Source organism: Ictidomys tridecemlineatus, chromosome 5, assembly GCF_052094955.1.
Source record: "Ictidomys tridecemlineatus isolate mIctTri1 chromosome 5, mIctTri1.hap1, whole genome shotgun sequence".
Lineage (NCBI taxonomy): Eukaryota > Metazoa > Chordata > Mammalia > Rodentia > Sciuridae > Ictidomys > Ictidomys tridecemlineatus.
In genome coordinates, this window is record NC_135481.1 from 110,965,898 (window position 1) to 110,985,092 (window position 19,195).

General features: G+C 41.2%; 2 long non-coding RNA genes across 6 annotated transcripts in view; both read right to left on the reverse strand.

The window, feature by feature from the left end:
- Positions 1 to 12,019, reverse strand: part of LOC120886907 (uncharacterized) — a 31,199-nt gene extending 19,180 nt beyond the window's left edge. For 3 of the 5 annotated variants that reach the window (XR_013439218.1, XR_013439216.1, XR_013439215.1), the window contains exon 1: positions 11,720 to 12,019. This is a non-coding gene — a long non-coding RNA (uncharacterized LOC120886907). The remainder of the gene's footprint in view (positions 1 to 11,719) is intronic. The other 2 variants (XR_013439217.1, XR_013439219.1) reach the window with 2 other exon arrangements.
- LOC120886908 (uncharacterized) lies at positions 9,403 to 11,583 on the reverse strand. Its single transcript, XR_005730081.2, has 2 exons — positions 10,273 to 11,583; positions 9,403 to 9,864 (listed from the first exon to the last, which is right to left on the reverse strand). It is a non-coding gene; the product is annotated as an uncharacterized LOC120886908 (long non-coding RNA).
- Positions 12,020 to 19,195: the final 7,176 nt, after the last annotated feature.

Consider the following 19,195-nt stretch of genomic DNA (forward strand, 5'->3'; position numbering starts at 1 on the left):
AGCAGTGATTCCCACCAGTGCCCTGGGCTGCACAGGATACTCTCCTGGAAAGTCTAGCAGGACCTGGTGAGAAGGCTTCTTCTGAGCTTGGAACATAGCTCAGTGGTACAGCATTTGCTTAGCATGCACAAGGCCCTAGCGCGCGCGCGCGCGCGCACACACACACACACACACACACACACACACACACACACACTCTCCTCCTTCAGGACATAGTCTTCCATGATATCTTTAACATGATCACATTATATGTATGTCCTGGAAAAATAGTCACACTTCTATCCAAATACTATGTAGATGGAGCTAAGATACACTGTATTACAATGTAATATAGATACTATATTATAAATATAATTCAAGTATCAAATATTGTACACAATAAATATGTAACAGATCACTGCCAGGCAGAATTCTTATGCTAAAACCAAACATGGTGGATGGAATTAACTTGGGGGAAATTTTTTTAAATGCAAGGTACTACTTTTAGATTTTATGACTTTTTTTTTTTTTCATTAAGCTATGAAAAGCAGGAGACCTAGAGAACGTTTGATCAAACCTGTCTGGGTTTATTTTCTCAACTCTGAAAGAGACTGGACTGGGTTAGTATGGGGGCACAAAATGAATCTAGAATTCTAAATTGTCTTTCTCTCACCCTTCACTCTACCATTTCTTTGGGAATGATTTTTTTTTAACGGTTGTAGCATAAGATAATTGATAATTAAACCTTTTCTGTGCATTTTGATAGTGATTAATTCAGTTGCTTAGAATATACTCACTTCCATAAAAATGCTCAGCATATCAATTGGTGCGATATCAGTAAATTAGTCAATGTCATAGGGAAAAAAAAGACTGAGAAACAATTTTAGATTACATGAGACTAGGGAGGACATCTGGATACAATGCGTGACTTAGGAGTTTTGTTTTGCTATGAAAGAAACATTTAAGTCCCATCCCTATGCACAACTATAGTGCACCAATAAAAATGCGGAAAAAAACAATATTGAGATAAGTAGAATAATTTGATGAGGATTATAGATTAGACAATATTAATGATGGTGTATCCATTTCCGATTTTGATAATTGCACTAAGGTTATGTAATAATCTTAGTTCTGAAATTATGCATTGAAACATTTAGGGAAAGGGCCACCATGTCTGGGGGAGGGAGAGTGAGCCACAGATCACCTGCACACATAGCCTGTGCACCAAATGCTAACACTGGGAAATTCAGGGGCAAGGCGCACAGGAATTCTTTGTACTATTCTTCTAACTTCTCTATAAACCTAAAATCAAAAAATTAAAAGAAAAAAGATGGGAAAGACAATTTGTCTGACAGTAACCTTTAGAATTGCATTAGAAACTAAATGTAGAAAGATCAATGGGAAGGGTAATATTGTACAGGAAAGGGGCTCTATTCATTTATAATTTATTTCTTTGGACTTTATGAGTTTAAGGGAATACACACAATACACTACATTGTGTATTACATCAAAAGATGCACCTGGTAAACACTAGTCCAAGAATTCTTTATTGACAAATATGTGGCTCTCATGATGGAGTACACCTGTAATCCCAGCAACTCAGAGGCTGAGGCAGGACGATTCCAAATTTGAAGCCAGCCTGGGCAATTTAGGTGAACTGTCTCAAAATAAAATAAGAAAGGCTGGGGATATAGCTCAGTAGTAGAGGGTCCCTGGTTTCAATAGCCAGTACCTGCCCACCCCAATTGCTATAATGCAATTCTGGTGTTTTCTTTTCTGTTTTGGTAAATATTTATATATACCCAGTATTCTAACTTAAAACCTCTTCAGAAAACTCACAGAATGATTTAACTCAGAATATATGTAAGAACATATCTAAAGTGTTTAGGGACAGTTCTGAGACTATGAAATAGAAATCACTACATATGTCAAATAGAAAAGCAATCTATAGCAGACTGTAAAAAATAAAAGGACATTTCAAAAATCATTTTACACCAAGGCGAATATTAGATCATTATAGGACATATGTTACCTGTGTGAGCAGGTCAGTAGCTAGGATTTAGCACTCAAAAGTCACTTTTCCTTTTTGTTGTTCTTATTTCTAGAATAACTTGGCTCACTATTTTTTGATGATGATAACAATAAGGACTGTTAATAAATGATCTTCCACATGACTATTAAGAATATATTCTTCATTCAATAAGTTTGTAATTCTTAAAAGTGTTATACAGATTTGTCTTTTACAATCTTTGTTTTTGATTTATACATCCTAAAGTTAAAATAATCTTTTTTAAAATTTTTTGGTGCTGGAGATCAAACCCAGGGCCTCACACAAGCAGCACTCTACCACTGAGCTACACCCCCAGCTCTCAGAGTTAAGATACTCTTGAAATGTAGTTTGAGTTGGTGGGGGAAGGAGCAGAATGACATTCCTGAGTACACAAGTATTTTCCACAGTTTTGGCAATTTTTAGAAATTTGAATGGATGGTGGGTTTACTATGGCTTATTTTAATATCATGTTAATAACTTTTATTTACTGTATATTTTGTATGTATCAAATATCATAAAATAAAATGTTTTAAAATAACAACATGATGTAATATTTTCCTTTTAAAAGCTGCGTTACAAAATAGAATTGTTCTTTCTTTTATTTAACTCTCTTTTGATTTAGATGTCCAATATATATTTGCTTAGCAGCCTTCATATACTGGACATGGTTGTACATATGGTGGAGGCCAGAAAACATAAACATAACAAAAGTAAATAAAACAAAATCTCTGGGGTTGTGGCTCAGTGGTACAGTACTTGCCTCGCATGCGTGGGGCATTGGGTTGGATCCTCAGCACTACATAAATAAATAAAACAAGGGTATTTTGTCCAACTACAACTAAAAATTGAAAAAAAAAGTCTCTCCTTTCATATGGGTTACAGGCTAGTCCTGAGCACCTAAAGGACAGGGACATGTGCATTTTTTTTACAAGCCTGATACCTCTTGGAGTACCTGGCACATATAAAGAATTACAATAATGTTCACTGATGATTCTGATAATGTTTGCAATGCCTATAGTTACTTAAAATAGGCAGAAAAATCTCCATGTTGTAATCAAACTGTTCTATAATTTAATATAGACTTCAGTGCTGGGCATGTAGCTCTGTGATAGAGCACCTGCCTCACATGTGTAAGAACCAGGGTTTCATCCCCAGCATTACCAAACAAATAAATGAAATGAAACATATAGAATTCATCAGAAACAAATCAGTCTTACCAGATTCTAAAAAGCACTTGGAAGGAAATCTTTTGGGAATTTCAATAGCTTTGTCTTACTGAAATAATAAAAACTGCAACAAGTTTCTAGATAGAGGCTTATAAACATTGTTTGGTGTCAGGTGATCTCATTGTTAACTGTTCACATACAGAAAAATCCTCAGGCTGGGGTTATAGCTCAGTGGCAAAGCGCTTGCTTAGCACATGTGAGCAACTGGGCTTCATCCTCGGTACCACATAAAATAAATAAAAAAATGAATAAATAAAGATATTGTGTCCATCTACAACTAAAAAATTAAAAAAATGATTGTGGGCTCGGGATATAACTCAGTTGGTAGAGTATTTGCCTGGCATACACCACACAAACACACACACACACACACAAATATATATATATTTTTTTTTTAAAAGAAAAATTCTCAATTGACAGCTTTTGTTCCCTCTTTGAGCCCTTTAACACTTCATAAATTTCATATGCACAGGGCCAGTTGAATAACACAATGTAACATAACACAATGTAAGCTTTTAGAAAGGAAAATATTACATTGTTTTCAGTCCTTTAGCACTGAAATTTAGCAAATGCTGATGTTAGAACAGTCACATAAGTGAAGAAACCCAATCCACTAGTAAACTGTTTTGAAAATACTCATTATTTATTCTCTTCAATGAAAATAAATTTTTTTCAAGATAATAAATAAATATTGATCTGGGTGTGGTGGTGCAGGCCTGTAATCCCAGCAACTCAGAAGTCAGGAGAATGGTAAATTCTAGGTCATCTGGGCAACTTAGCAAGACCCTGTATCAAAATAAAAAAAAGGACTGGAATATAGCTCAATTGGTAAAGTGCCCCTGGGTTCAGCTGACAGTATCAAAAAGAAAAAGAAAGCAGCTGGGGTTGTGGCTCCGTGATAGAGCGCTTGCCTAGCGCTTGTGTGAGGCACTGGGTTCAATCCTCAGCACCACATACAAACAAGTGAATAAAATAAAGGTCCATCAACAACTAAAAAAAAGAAAGAAAGAAGAAATCAAATAAACATTGTTGAAATATCAATAATAATAAATCTCATGGGAAACTCTTTTGTAAAAAAATTTTCATTTTTGTATCTTAGTTAATTTAGTTATAGATGATTCACAAAATTTAAGAGAGAGACTAGAACTTAAAATATCAAAGACTATGTTAATTGATATGGCATGTTATAATTTGAAAAATGATTGTATCCATAAAGAATGAGAACTCTCACCTTATTAGAAAGCCAAATATTATAATACATTTTGCCTTTCTAATTCTTGTAGCAGAAAGGTGACCATTTTTGCTTTAGGGAATTAAGATTTAAACAAACAAACAAAAATGTCAAGTATTGACCTAGTTTCCATGATGACCTGCCACATGTGAATGCCACCTAGCTACCTGTATAGTACAGGGAAAGCACACACAATCAGAGTGGTGAACACCGAACACATCACAGCGGGGCTGGTCCTTCGTTGTTGTTTTGGATGCTTTTTGGGGCTTGGTTTTAATGGAAGCAGAAAACTAAGGATCTGATACCAGAACTGCAGAATTAGTTAAAGGAACGTGTTTCTCTGGGAGGTTTCTATGGCTTCCACAGATTCTCAAGAGTCTATGATCCCCCAAATTCCAAAGATTTATGGCCCCTAAAGAAAATAAATGGCACTCACATTCTGAGGGGCCTGGGTACATAGAGTGAATAAATATTGGTACTAAATCTGAAAGAATACCCTTTTCAATAAACTGTTAGTGCTGCCATCAGAGACACGTTGTGGGGCTGGGGATGTGGCCCAGTGGTAGAGCACTGGTCTGGCATGTGCGAAGCCCCAGGATCCATCCCCAGTACTGAAGGGAAAAGAGAGAAATGCTGAATAGGAAAGATAAAGAATAGCAAAACAATAAAACAAGATTGAGAGACAATTACATCCAGGACATGTAGTAAGTGGGAGGACTTTTTTGAAGGTAATTTGTTTCTAAGGGACTTATGATCTAATTAGAATGATAAACACATACACAATATGATGTAAAATATTGATAAGGCAGAAAAGGTAGTCAATTATCATGAAATGTGCATAGAACTTGTGAAGGTGATAGCCTCTGGGCAAAAAGACTTCCTAGATTGGAAGGATTTTCTACCCTATATAGGGTTTAATTTTTCCATCTACAATGTGAAAATTTCCATCAACAGAGAATAGGAAAATCACTCCTCCAGTGTATTGAAATCATTACACATCTTTAAATAGGTACTAGCTCAAGAAAGGTCTTTCACTCTGGAGGAAATGTCTTGAAAATTTCCAGATCTCATTCAGGAAAGGTCCCTGGTGGGAATATTTGCAACTGTAAGGGAACACTCTCTCCTACAAGGTTTTTGAGAAGTCCTGAAAGGGCCCAGCCCATTGGTATCTGTACACTGTTCAGAAAAGGGTCGAGGATGCATATGATGAGACCAATATTGGACAAAAAAGCCCAGGAATTTAGTCCCATTGTGGTGACATTTGTTGCTTTTTGTCTCAAACACAGACTACAAAAACACTATCATTTATAGAGTGTCATCTCTTATACCTTCCCTACTCTAATTCCATGAACATCTTCAGATTCTAGCCAATTCATGGACCACTTCAGTTATTAACATACGTTTGGCGGCTAGCGGTCCCCGTGGGTGAACCTGGACAAGTTACTTATCCTCTCTAAGCCTAAATTTCCTTATTTGTGGAAAGGAGCAAGCAGGATTTTGGTGACCAATATTCGAGATACTGCAAATCAAGATGGTGCATAGCGCATCCTAAGTGCTCGATAAATATTGGATGTTGGGGCTGGGGTTGTGGCTCAGTGGTAGAGCTCTTGCTGAGCATGCATGAGGCACTGGGTTTATTCCCTGGCACCACATAAAAAATAAATAAAATAAAGGTATTAAAATAAATAAATATTGGATGTTATTCCTATTTTTATTGCCTTCATTGGCCTCCCACTCTAGTCTGTCTCTATAAAACTCACCTCTTACTTTGCTACATTAGTCTTAACACCTTTGGTTAGTCAGCCTCTTCTCCTAGCTCTTCAGTGGATTCCAGGCACACAGGATGGTCTAGTCTCCTTGCTGGAGCACACACGGCCATTCATTCTCTAGACTTAACAAACCTGCCTCGGGCCTAATTGTTCACCAGGCTCCTGAATAATAAACTGAAGTTCTTGCCCTTCCCCGATCTCTGCTCTTTTCAGTCTCTCTGCCTGCGCTCCCAGTGTTCCCCCATGTGGCATGCCTTCCCTGGGTACATCCATATAGGGTGCTGATCCTCCACGCTGGCTCAGATGCCACCTCCTCCACAAAGCTTTCTCTGATCATTTCAGCAGACTGAATTCTCCCTCTGGACTCCTGAAATACTTGTCATTTTCTCCTACCTGGGAAATGAGTACTTGGGTTCACATTCTTTCCCAACCTAAAATGTACATCCTTTAAAAAATCAAAGTCCAAATTTATTTCACTTTATATCCCCTACTGTTCAGCATCACAGTGGCTACTTGACAAATATTTTTTGAATGAGTAATCAAATGCCCATAATAAAAGTTGAGTGTGGTAACACAAGAGAGTGAAGTAAATGCTAAGGGAGCCCAAGGGAGGAGTTCATTTCAGCCGACTTCGCTTTTGAAGTGAACCTTTAAGGATATCAGACCTCGGTTAGCAGACGATGGAGACCGAAAGTGTGGACCAAAGCAGCAACACCAATAAAAGATGAGGGAGCACAAATTATCTTATGTTTCTTTTTGGCTCTGCGGATTGAACCCAGGGTGCTCAGCCACTGAGCCACATCCCCAGCCCTTTTTATTTTGACAAGGGTCTCGCTAAGCTGTTTAGGGCCTAAGTTGCAGAGGCTGGCCTCAAACTTGCAGTCCTTCTGCCTCAGCTGCCCGAGTTTCTGGGATTGCAGGCATGACGCCTGGTAGGAGCACAAATATAAAGAACAATTCATCCAACTGAAATTTAAGAGATGCAAAGGAGAGCAGGTTATTAAGACTGAAAAGGCCAGATTATGGAGATCCCTGAAGGAATTCTTAAAGGAACCTGGACTTAATCCTGAAGGCCATGAGAAACTACTGAAGTTTTTAACAGGGAAACAATATTGTCAGATGTGGTTGACTCATTTATTGATTTGCAGTGCTGGGGATTAAACTCAGGGGATTTAGATGTGTTTTAGATAAAGTCCTCCATTGACTGAGCAAAAGATGGGAAACTGCTGTTATTTGAAGGTATGTGTCCCTGGAAAATTGAAATTTTGGAACTTAAACCCCAAACTGATGGGGCCTCTTGGGAAGCGATTACTCAGGAGAGTTCTGCCCTCATGATTGGGATTAATGACCTTATGAAAGAAGCTTCAGAGAGCTACCTGGCTCTTTCATCTCTTCTGTCACATGAGGACACAGCATTCACCCCCTTTTGCCCTTCCACCTCCACAACACGAGGAAGCCACAGGGTGTCTTCTTGGAAGCAGAGTAAGCCCTCATCAGACTCCAAATCTGCTGGTGCCCTGACCTGGCACTTCCCAGCCCCACGGGAACTGAGAACTAAATTTCTGTTGTTTGTGAATTACCCAGTCTGTGGTATTTGTTATAGCAGCAGGAGCGGACTAAAACAGACCAATGGAGACTTTTGTAAAAGTGAGGAAAACAGCAGCAGCGTGTTGAACCACGGTGGTGGCAGTGAGAATATAAAGGCAAAAACTATGAAAGTCGTCGAAGTTGCAAGAAAACTAAAATGAGGCAATGGAGAGGGGGAGGGGTTCTCAGGGTGGACTTCTTGGAGGGAATTCGGGGATCCCTGTACTTGATGAAAAACAGAACACCTTTGTTTTCACTAACCTCTAAGTGAAACAGAGCATGATGTCAACTATGAACACGGGCAACAGATCCCAGGAGCATTAGGCTTTATCCAACTGCACAGGAAGGGCCTGAACCTTTCCAAAGGGTATGGATATAGGTTGCTTTTGCAAACAGCTGAAGCCACCTGAGCTGGTGGGAGCACCTCGCCCATCCCAACAGCCAAGTGCAGATGGACCCAACAAACCACGCAGATCATCAAGAGCAAAGAACCCACGTGAGGAAACAGTAGTTCCCGGTTGACAGCTGACTGTGCCTTTTGCAGATATAAGCTTCACTCCTTAACTCCTCAAGGAGCTAGTCCAGCTCAGCCCTGTGTTCTGCCTCCCTGTAGTAGGGCATCAGTCCCAATAAAGCCTTGTTTAAATGGTGCTGCTGCTTGCCTCTTCAAGATGCACATCCAAGACTGCAGAGAGCCCAAGTCTTAGATGTAACATTCATGGCTAAGAGCTAAGAAGCCACAACACCAAAAAAGCTATACTTGGCTGCCCGTTCACGATCTTTCCCTTAACAAAAGAATCCTAGGCTGATTGGTGACAAAGGACCTAGGGCATGAGGAAGTATTTCTGTATTCTACAGTGACAAACAGTTTTGTAAAGTCTTTACTAAAAATAAAGGTGACAATTTAATAGGAAAAATTTAAGATATTGAAAACAAGCCATGTGTGAGAACTGAACAGTAAAGATGGATAAAGTTAGCTGGGCAGAGTAGCACACACCTGTAGCACACACCTCAGCTTGGGTAGGCTGAAGCAGGAGATTGCAAGTTCAAAGCTAGCCTCAGCAAAAGCAAGGTGCTAAACAACTCAGGGAGACCCTTTCTCTAAATAAAACTCAAAACAGGGCTGGGGATGTGGTTGAGTGCCCCTGAGTTCAATCTCCAATACCCCCACCCCAAAAAAAGGATAAAGTTATCAGTTTGACTTTGGAGCTTTGAGTTTTAGGTGTCCGCCCACACCACACTTATTTCACACAAGGACATCCTTTTTCTTGGGCCTGGTAACCCCCAGATATAAGGAACCTCCATATAGTAAAAGTCTTTTTGTTTTCCATTCTGTTCATCCTCCCATCTTTGACACTGAAAACAGTCCAAAGGTGACCAGTTGTCCTGGTTTGTGGAGCTAAAAGGAACTTTCTGAACACATTTGATGTTAAAACCAGGCACATTCACTAAAGACTGTGATGAGCTAATCACTCTAAGAGCCCCCCGAATCTGGTACTGCATGCTAACAAGGTTATATTAATACTATTTTCATTAAGAAGAAAACAATGCCACGTAAGGTTTATTTTGGATATGAATTTATTCACTTGCTCTTTCCAGAGATAGAAAATCCTGAAGGAAAATCTTCCTCTCAAAAGGCCAGACAGTATGGGCACTCAATTATTGCATTAGTAATTGCCTATCAATATGTCAATAGTTCTGCAGTTTACACAGTGCTGCCACATTTGCACAGCGTACAATCCTCACAACTCTGAGATTTGATTCTCTTCCCAACACAGAAGCAATCCAGGCTCTGGAAGACTTCTTGTGCTCGCAGCAAGCTAAGGGCCAACTCCTAGCATTGCAGCTGCCAAACACTGAGGTACTGTGTGCTCTACCGGCAGGAGGGGTTGTTGCTATATAGAGATTATGCAAAGCTGCAAATTTCTTTCTTTTGCAATGTCCATGAACTCAGTGCTCTGACATATTTAAACCCAATAAAATGGGAGTGTTCATTCCAGGCAGAAGGCAATAATGGTTTACCTAGATTAAGGGGGAAAAAAAGTAATATGAGTCATAAGTAATTGTTAAAAAATGCTAAGATTATGTAAAAGCAGCAATAACTTGCAAATCAGAATGTATGGCAAAGGGTACAAAAACTATACTCGTAGATGCACCATCTAATCAGAAAATCTACACATGGTAATGAGTGCCACTTGTATTAGTCATTAACAGGAATCGACACGCCCATGTGTGCCTGCATTGATCAATCCACAAATCCTAGATGGGGATGGGGATGGAGAAAGCCTGGATACACAAACCAGGGCAGTCAATTACTACTAAGGTTTAATACACCAGAGGCCTGGCCCTGCCAGGTTTATTGGCCCCACAATTCACTCCCTTGCCCTGTATCCACGGCAACACCCACACGGAGGCAGCTCCAGAATTCACCTTTGGATAGCCACAATCCACTGAATCTGCACCTCCGCAGCTCAAATAAAACCAACAAAGCTAACACCACTGGCGAAACGATGACATCCACAACCTCTTCTGTTTCCCCAATCATCCAGGGAACATGTTCTTTAGTTCCACAAAAGGGGAGAGTGAGTCCTGAATAACTATCACGTCCAACAATTAGGGTTTTTTTTTTTTTTTGAAGTGGGGAGGGCAATCGAGGACAAATGCACAAACATCATAAACAACATCTGCCCCAAAAAAGGCAAATAAGCTAACAGGATCAAAATCATTTTCTGTAGCTGTCAGGCGAGGTCAGTTTTGCCCCTGCAGGCCACTGCCTCCGGAGGCGAGAAGTAATCTCCAGGCCGGCTGTTTGATTTATAGTTCTAAAAAAACAAAAACTCATTCCGGGCTGGCGGGTCCGCGCACAGCGCGAGCAAGAACCAATGACGTATTCCGGAGAGCTTTCCAGAATGGCTCTCCGACTCGAGCAAGATGCCCAGGCAGCAAGTCTCACTTCTGTCTGCAGAAATTCAATCAGATCGCACCCCCGCCCGGCCGTGCACGCCGAGAGAACGCAAACCAAGCAGTTTTATTAAAGCCAAAGCTAAAACCCTTCTCAGACCCTGTCCATCCAGTGTCCATTCTACCCTCAGCGCCAAGCCCCGAGTCGTCGCCTTCTACCCTCTCCAAACAATCCCCCGAACCTGAGTAAAATCAACCCATCAGAAAGGAAAAAGAACCCCCAAATAAAACTTCTGCCGCAGAGCCTTTTTCTACTGGTCAAAGAGCGCAGTGCAGCCCCTGCGCGTCCGGGGCCGTCCGCGTTGCCCCTAGTAAAGATGGCGGCCCGGGCGGGGCCTCTCCCTCCGGAAGGCCACGGGCTGCCCCGCCGGTCACGGCCATTCACGCGGAGCCCTCCACGCCCGCCGCGGCTTGACGCATTGCAGGTGCGGCGCGGCCAATCAGGCGGCTCGACTCTTTCCGGCCAACCACTGCAGGGTCGCGCTGGCCTATCAGAGCGTCCTTGCCGAAGTGTACGCGGAAAGAAGCCGCAGCAGCGCCAACTAAGCCAACGGCTACGGAGCGCGTCTCGGGGCGTGTCTCGGGGCGTGTGTGTGACGCCGTTGTGTGCTCCTCCGCCGGGAAATGTAGTGCCCGCGCCGCGCCGCGCCCCGCCAGCCCTCGAGGGCGTCGGGACAAGGCTGGCTCTTCCTGCCCCCGCGGGACAGGCTTTGCTCGCTCCGAAGCATGTGCATGGCTTAGAAATCATGCTGCGTTTCTGTGCCGCGGCCCGTGGCTCTCCGCGGGGCGATCTGGAGCCAACCTCGCCTACCCACCCCCCCCCCCCGTGTTCCAAAAAGCAGCGCCCTTGGCCGCGGGTCGGGCTCGTGGTGTGAACCACCGTGGCCACCGGAGACATAAAAACACCTCCCCTCACCTTGAAACCCGAATTCGAATTGTCACCCTTCTGGTGTCGGAGCGCAGGCCCAGCCCCCCGAGAAGAACCCTTGTGGGTGTTCTTTTTTCCCAAAGGGCCCGTTTCCAGTTCCCCCTGGTGGTTTCCTTATCTCCGGCCGCGGGAGGGGCGTGCTGGGCTCGGGTTTTTAGAACAGTCGAAACAGGAGGGGACGCCAGGGGACGCGGCCAAGAGCGGGTTCGAGCTTGATTGGCAGGCAGTGGCGGAGAGCCCCTGCTGGGCTCTGACTGGCAGGTGGACAGTCGAGAAACCGCCCTCCCGCGCCCGAAGGAAAGCCCCTCCTAGATAGGTGTGAGGGTTTGGTGAAAACTTATCAAATGTCCAAATCTGTAACCTTACTCGGTCTAGTGTGCAGGGTACCTCTAAACCCTCAGTATGTGGGAAAATCTGACACCAGGAAGGTCGATTGATAACTGTGAAGTCACTTAGCAACTTAGAAGCAGAACACAGAATAGGGGCCGTCTCCTGAGTAGGTGTCTCCACTCCGGGAACGCCTCGTTTTCTAGAGCTGAACTGCAGTTGTGCGATGGCTCAAGCTTTGGGTGTGTGTGGGGGGGGGGGGGGGACTTTATTGTGTAATCGAAGGAAGCTCGAAGAACCAGAGGAATCTTTTCCTCTGAATACAATTTTCATTCAGTGGCCTACAGAGAAAATAGCCGAAAAGAAGTGTTACTTGCTTATAGTCAATGCTATAAGAAAATGAAGCCTTGTAGATTTCTTAAAATCACCATTTCTGTTAACCTTCAAACATCCATCTGTGATTTTGACGAGAGGTTGGATGCTCTGATTTTTGCTATTTGCTAACTCTTCTAGATGCACATCCTGTCTCAAAGATTATGAGTGGTCTTTCCCAAAGGTTTGAAACTTCTCATGCCTGCCCTGTACCCAGGAGGTGGATCTTTGATCTAAGTCTATTGTTGCCAAATTTCTGTTTATTGCCCTTTCTTAAACTCTTACTCAAGAAAGGAGAAAAACTGTGATTTTTTCTTTCTGTAGGCAGTTAGTAGTCATCTTCAAAAATATTTACTAAGTGAGCCAATACCTTGGAACTTTCAAATATGCATCTCACCATAAAAAATATCTGCCCAAAGAAACAACAAACCATACTTCTTTTGCAATGTACATGGAATAGGAAATATGTACTGTGACTTCTTTGTAACAGGTCAGATCATCCTGTGGAAAAAAAAGAGGTATGACTATGCCGCTAACATATTAGGAATTCTTTCTTTTTTAATTTTATTTTTCGGAGGACACAACATCTTTGTTTTTGTATGTGGTGCTGAGGATCGAACCCGGGTGGCATGCATGCCAGGCGAGCGCGCTATGGCTTGAGCCACATCCCCAGCCCCATATTAGGAATTCTTGAGTAAGTTTCTTTGTTCTTGAGACCTCGGTTTTCTAGAATGTAGAATAAGAGGATTGGATTAGATGAATTCCATACTTCCTCTATGAGATTTCTGCTGTGAAAAAGTTGGACCTTAATTATGTCATATTTAGAATTATCTGATTCTTTTTACCCTCTAAGCTTTTCAAGCCACATTTCTGTTTATTATTAGCATCCTTACAATACTTACAGAGGGAAGGTCCCCGTCTATATAAAAGATAGGTTTTCTATAAAGCCTGTTCCAGGTTTATCTAAACATGAAATATTCTTTAGGACATATTACGTCAATCCTAGCACATATGAAATCTGTTTGTTTGTTTTTAATTAGTGTACTAAATTGTAAGTTCCTTAATGACAGGGCCTTTTCCATACATCCTTGTATTCTCTGTGTTCAGTGAATTTCATTTACATTCTGGGAGTTCAGTAAAGGTTTACTGAAGGAATGAATGAACAATTTTATTCACCTTTAGATTAATGTAGAAGAATCCAGATTGGAAAGGGTCTGCTGATTTCCGACAAAAACAACCAATACTTTTGGAGAATCCATAGTGTAGAAGATAGAGTTTCTTTATTCAACATAATATTTTTTTTTCTCCATTTGTCTCTACTTTTTTTTTTAAACTGGGGATTGAACTCAGACACACTTTAATATTGAGCTGCACCCCCAGTCCTTTTATTTTTTTATTTTGAGACAGGGTCTCATGAGTTGCTTAGGAACTCACTGTTTTTCTGAGGCTGGCCTTGAACTTGCGATCCTCCTGCCTCATCCTCCCAAGTCACTGAGATTAAAGGCATGTGCCACTATGACCATCTCCACTTTTTATTTTTAAATTAAGGAAGGGGTTGGGGTTGTGGCTCAGCAATAGAGCACTCGCCTCACACGTGTGCGACCCTGGGTTTGATCCTCAGCACCACATAAAAAATAAATAAATTAATTAATTAAATGAAGGTTTGTGTCCAATCACAACTAAAAGATAAATATTAAAAATAAATAAAGTAAGTATCATCTTCATTGAACATTAATAAATCTTCTTCAACCTCAGGGCTGATATCCAAGCTCTTCTTTGAATCCTGTTACAGTCTTTGAAGAATACAAAGATTTAGAAGAAATGACTTTTAAAAAATCCCCATCTGAGCCACTCAAACAAAAATGGATCATTTCTCCAATTGTTGCTTTTCTGGTCTTTGTAAAGAGATGATGTCTTCTGATCATCTTTTGATCTTCTTAATTTGGGGGAATAACTGTCAGGATCAGCTGGTTAGTTTGAATAGACATGGCTTAGTCTAAATATTTTATACAAGTCATTCAACAAAGTAGGAATTCTATAATGTTCAAACTTGTCTATGTTCAAAAGAAGACGTAACTCTGAGTCGAGTCCAGTGTGAATTTAGCTCTACATACATCTACAAAAGTCACAAACAAAATATTTAGAATCATGAAATCCTACATCTCGGAGAAACCAGAGAAAGTCCATCCGGTACAACTTTCCCATTTTCTAGATAAGAAAACTGAGCCCTGAGAAGTGACGAGGTCGGAACAGAGCAGGCTTTAGGATCCTACTAGCTGATGTTTCCTTTGACCTTTGAAAGCATTTTAGTGCCAGAGCAATTGTAATAAGGAAAGCAGAGGAATGTTGTCATCCGCAGGGCCTCTGCGTGGACTGGAAAAATCCTGAGGTGACTCTTTTTTGGACTTTGGTATTCCATTTAGGGATTGGCTTTGCGGAATTGTTCTGGGGCTAGAACTTATCTATCCTGCTTGTTGAAAATCTTTGACCTTCATTTAAGTTGCTGACGCTTTCCTGTTGTTAAGCCTTATCATAGCTTCTTTATGCTCTCTTCTGACAGGGCTTCCTTTTCTTATTCCCACAAGAGCTCAGAGAAGCTTACTTTTTGATAGGAGTAACAAACAAATGAAGAGGAACCCAGCTGTACACAACTATTGTTCTTGCATGAAATTCTGGAGTATTTTTTAGGGTTTTGCAAAGTGCTCCTAAAGATTAATCCCAGTTATATCTTCATTTGTCATTATGCAACCTTTAGGCTGTTTCTTAAATTTTGGTTTTCTTCAGGTGGTTCAAACAGGTATGACAGGACTTGTTTAGCATATAGTACTCTTTTACAGAAAGAAAGACTTGCTGTGTGGCACCCGGACTCCTTAACCTAGCTGGCTGCCTAACAGATGTTTGCAAGCAAAAGTTTAGAAAGTAAGATTGGCTTGGTGGAAGCCAATGGTATTACCACACAGAACACGGGTTGAAATGTGTGTGCAAATCACAAAGAATCCCCAAATGCAAAGTTCCTGTAGGTAAAAACTGCGGAATACCTTTTATTAGTTTCCCACTTTCTTTAGGATTTAAAAATTGGAAATGCCTCTATTTGAATCACTGTGTCCATAGTTTTAAAATAGGGTTTGTGACCCACATCTGTCACCCTAGCTCTTGGGAAGCTTTGAGGATCACAAGTTCAAAGTCAGCCTGGGCAATTTAGCAAGACCCTGTCTCAACAAAACAAAACAAAACAAAACAACTGAAGGTAGTTTAGTGGAAGGGTCCTTGCCTAGCACCCACAAGGGAGGCACTGGGTTCTACCCTCAGCGCTAGGGGAAAAAAAAAAAAAAAGCGAAACAAACAAAATTTTAAAAGGTTGGTGTGTTTTGTTGCAACTAAGTGTTGCGGTCATTTCCTAAGTTTCAAACTTTGGGTGAGACAGGTGCAACTCTGAAACTTTGTGTGGCAGGAAAGAGCTGGAGCAGTGAAACATGAAACTATAAATCAGTTCTGAGTCACAAATCTCTCAGGCTGCTCTGGAAGACGGTGATGACTCAGCAGCAGCCCGTAGGAGTGGTGGAGGGAGCCAGGCTGCGGAGGGCTTGTTGCCCCTGGCATCGGCCTGTTGGTGGCGCCGAGTGATGGGACACCTCCTGGGATCTTCCCACTGCGGGCCTGAGACTCACTCTGACTCCCTCCCTTCTGAGTGGATTTCTGCTCCGCCACATTTAGGAGATTGATGCGTTAAGCATTATACATGATCACACCTTAGGTCTGCCTGTGGCTTTGCCCTATACAAACCAATTCAACACATTTTTTTTTCTCTCTCACGTAACCTTCACACCAAGCCCCTGAGATTATACCAATTTTACAGATGAGGGTGTTGAGTCTACATGGCTAAGTGACCAAGAGAACAGTCATTTAACTTAGCCAATGCCATTCTCCAATACTTTCCTCTCCTTGGGAAATGTTTTCTTTGTCGGAACTAAGAATACCAAAATTTTGAGTAACCTTTCATTGAAATAGGACAAAATTTCTTCTATCCACTTGGTTTTCAGAGAACATGAGAAGGGAAGGGGCATATCCAGGTGAATTGGACAACTTGAAAATCTTCTGGAAGGTAAATCTTTTAAGTGACCAAATGATTCAATCATCTTGTTGTGATGCCTAGACTTGGTTTATTAGCCAATGACTCAGAGTCTCTAGTTAGAGTGAGTAAAATTCAAGAAGCATCATCACTGAATTTAAACAGAGAGAGGTTTTCAGGTCAAGTACAACTTCCCGTTGGCTATATTTTCTCCATCACAAGAAGCAGGGGATGGATCCAGTTATGCAGAAGTGTAAAGACAATTGTCAAAGAAGGATGGATCAGTCCAGGTACACACTTGCTCAGGGCTGGAGAGGGTACTGGTTGGGATCAAAGCAGGGACAGCCCAGAATATTCCTGAGGAAGGTGCAGGCCTGCCACCGAATCCAGGAAGGCTGACCTTGGTAGTCCATTAAAGCAAAGGACTTCCTTTCCCTTTCCTCTTTTGGAAAATTTGCTTCTAATATCCTCTCCAGTTCCAAAAGTGAATGAACTGAGTTCAACACTGATCAAGTAAGTAATCTATTGATATTTACTGGGTCAGTACTATGCTGAGTTCAAAGGATATAAGACGGTTACTCCTGCTACTATCTAGCTGAGGGTAAGATCCATGAAAAATATCAGGTAGAAATGGATAAAAGATATAGGAATTCAGAAGAGAGAAAGTTTATGTGAAGTTGTGGCAATTGAAAGATGTGGTACTTAAACTGAGTATGAAAGACTTAGGTAGGTGATGAGGATGTGGAAAGGCCTTTGGACCCTGCGAACTGCACAGAAAAGCCAATGAGTTGGGTTTATTCAGGGAACGGAATGAACCGATGTGTGTGAAGCAATGCATTTACATTTGTAGAATAACAAAGGATAGTAACAAGCTGTTGAAGGGCTTTGAATGCTAGGCACAAGGACTTTTGTTTGTATCTGCCACAGGCACTAGGGAGCCACTAAAGGTGTTTGAGTAGGGCAGTGACATATTAAAACTGACCTGGTGGCATGTATTCTATGGATCAAAAGGGACCCAGTTCACTGGGATAGAAAAGGAATCATGGAAGTGGTATTTAAAATTTTAGGCTCCTCAACATTGCAGATGTGGGGAAATATGGATATTTCCTTTTTAAAAATCTCTAGGGCTGAGGATATTGCTCAGTGGTAGAGTGCTTGCCTCAGATGCCTGAAGCTCAGTACTGCAAAAACAAAATTAGAACAGTGCTGTCCAATAGAACTTTCTGCAATGATGGAAATGTGCTATGCCGTCCAATGTGTAACTACTAGTTACGTGGGCCCATTGAGCACTTAAAATGTGGGTAGCTAAATGTGAAACTCAATTATTAATTTTGATCTAAATAGCTACACATGCTTGGTGGCTACTGTAATGGATGGCACAACTCTAGCAGGCAGGACAAAGTCTATTCATTAAGATTGAAAATCAAACCGCACAGTTATTAACTCGATCTTAACTGTTGTAATTGGTAAGGCTATTTCTTTGATAAAATCCACAATCAGCTTCAATTATCCGATTTATCATTACAGCCCAGTTTTCTGTGGATCGGGACCTTAGTGAAAGTGCCAATCATTGGTTCTGCTCTACAGGCAAACTGAGTTACTCCAAAGCCTACCGTTCCAGCCTACCACAGTGGCCACAGAGCCCTCACCTGAAGAGTTGTTAAGTCATTTGTAAGCTGCTAAATGCCTATTGTCGCATGTCACATGGTTTGATCCCGGCTCTATCTAGCACACATAGTAGAAATAAGAAGTTGCTGGTCATTATTTAAGTGCTCATTAAAGTTACTTTTGTACTTGGTTTTTGAAATAATTAGGAAAAATGGTAGCTTAAGTTCTTCCAACATAATATGACTTAAAAGAATACATTGCTTGATTGGTCAGCTGCATTTATTTAATCAATTTGAATTTAGTGTAAACAACAAAAGCACAAAACTATGATCTTACCCATTGGGCATTTTACTATCTGAATTCACATCCTCAGTGTCTAAGTCTGCATAATCATTGGCTGCTGGTGATTTAAGGGCTCAGTTGGTTCCAACACACAGCTAATGAAATCCAAGTCATGGGTCCAGTCTTATTAATGGCCAATTATTTTGCTCTGTGCTGGTTCTCTCTCCCTGATCCCAACTTGCTGTGTTGCATATTCATGACCTTGGTCACAAGGGTGGCCTGGCCAGAGAGGGAATAGATGAGTGTAAATCCATCACCACAGCTACTAGCAAAACAAGCACAAACCCTGTGAATACAGAGCAAGACGTGTCTCTATTATACAAAGGAAAGAGTTGTTTAAAAAACAAGAATGAGGCACACACTGCAACTTGAATGGTACTGTTTGGAAATATTGCATTAGGCCATTAACTGAATATATGACAACCGTTGCAAGCTGAACATACAGCAGGCCAGTTACTCTGAAAATCATGGAACACTAAAAGCTATTCTACCTGCTCAAATTGGCGTGGTTCTCTCATAGTAAATATTCACGGCTAACACTTGCTTATTATGTTCTGATGGTAACACATTTTCGAATTGAAAAGTAATGTAAGAATGCTCCCTCCCTGGACTCCTTACCTGGAAGACTGATCCATAAAGATAATGAAACAACAAGATAATAGCAAAACTTAAAATGGAAAAATAATGAGTATTTTGTTTGTTGATAAAGACAATAAATCTTTTATAATAGTCTTTTGTAAAATTTA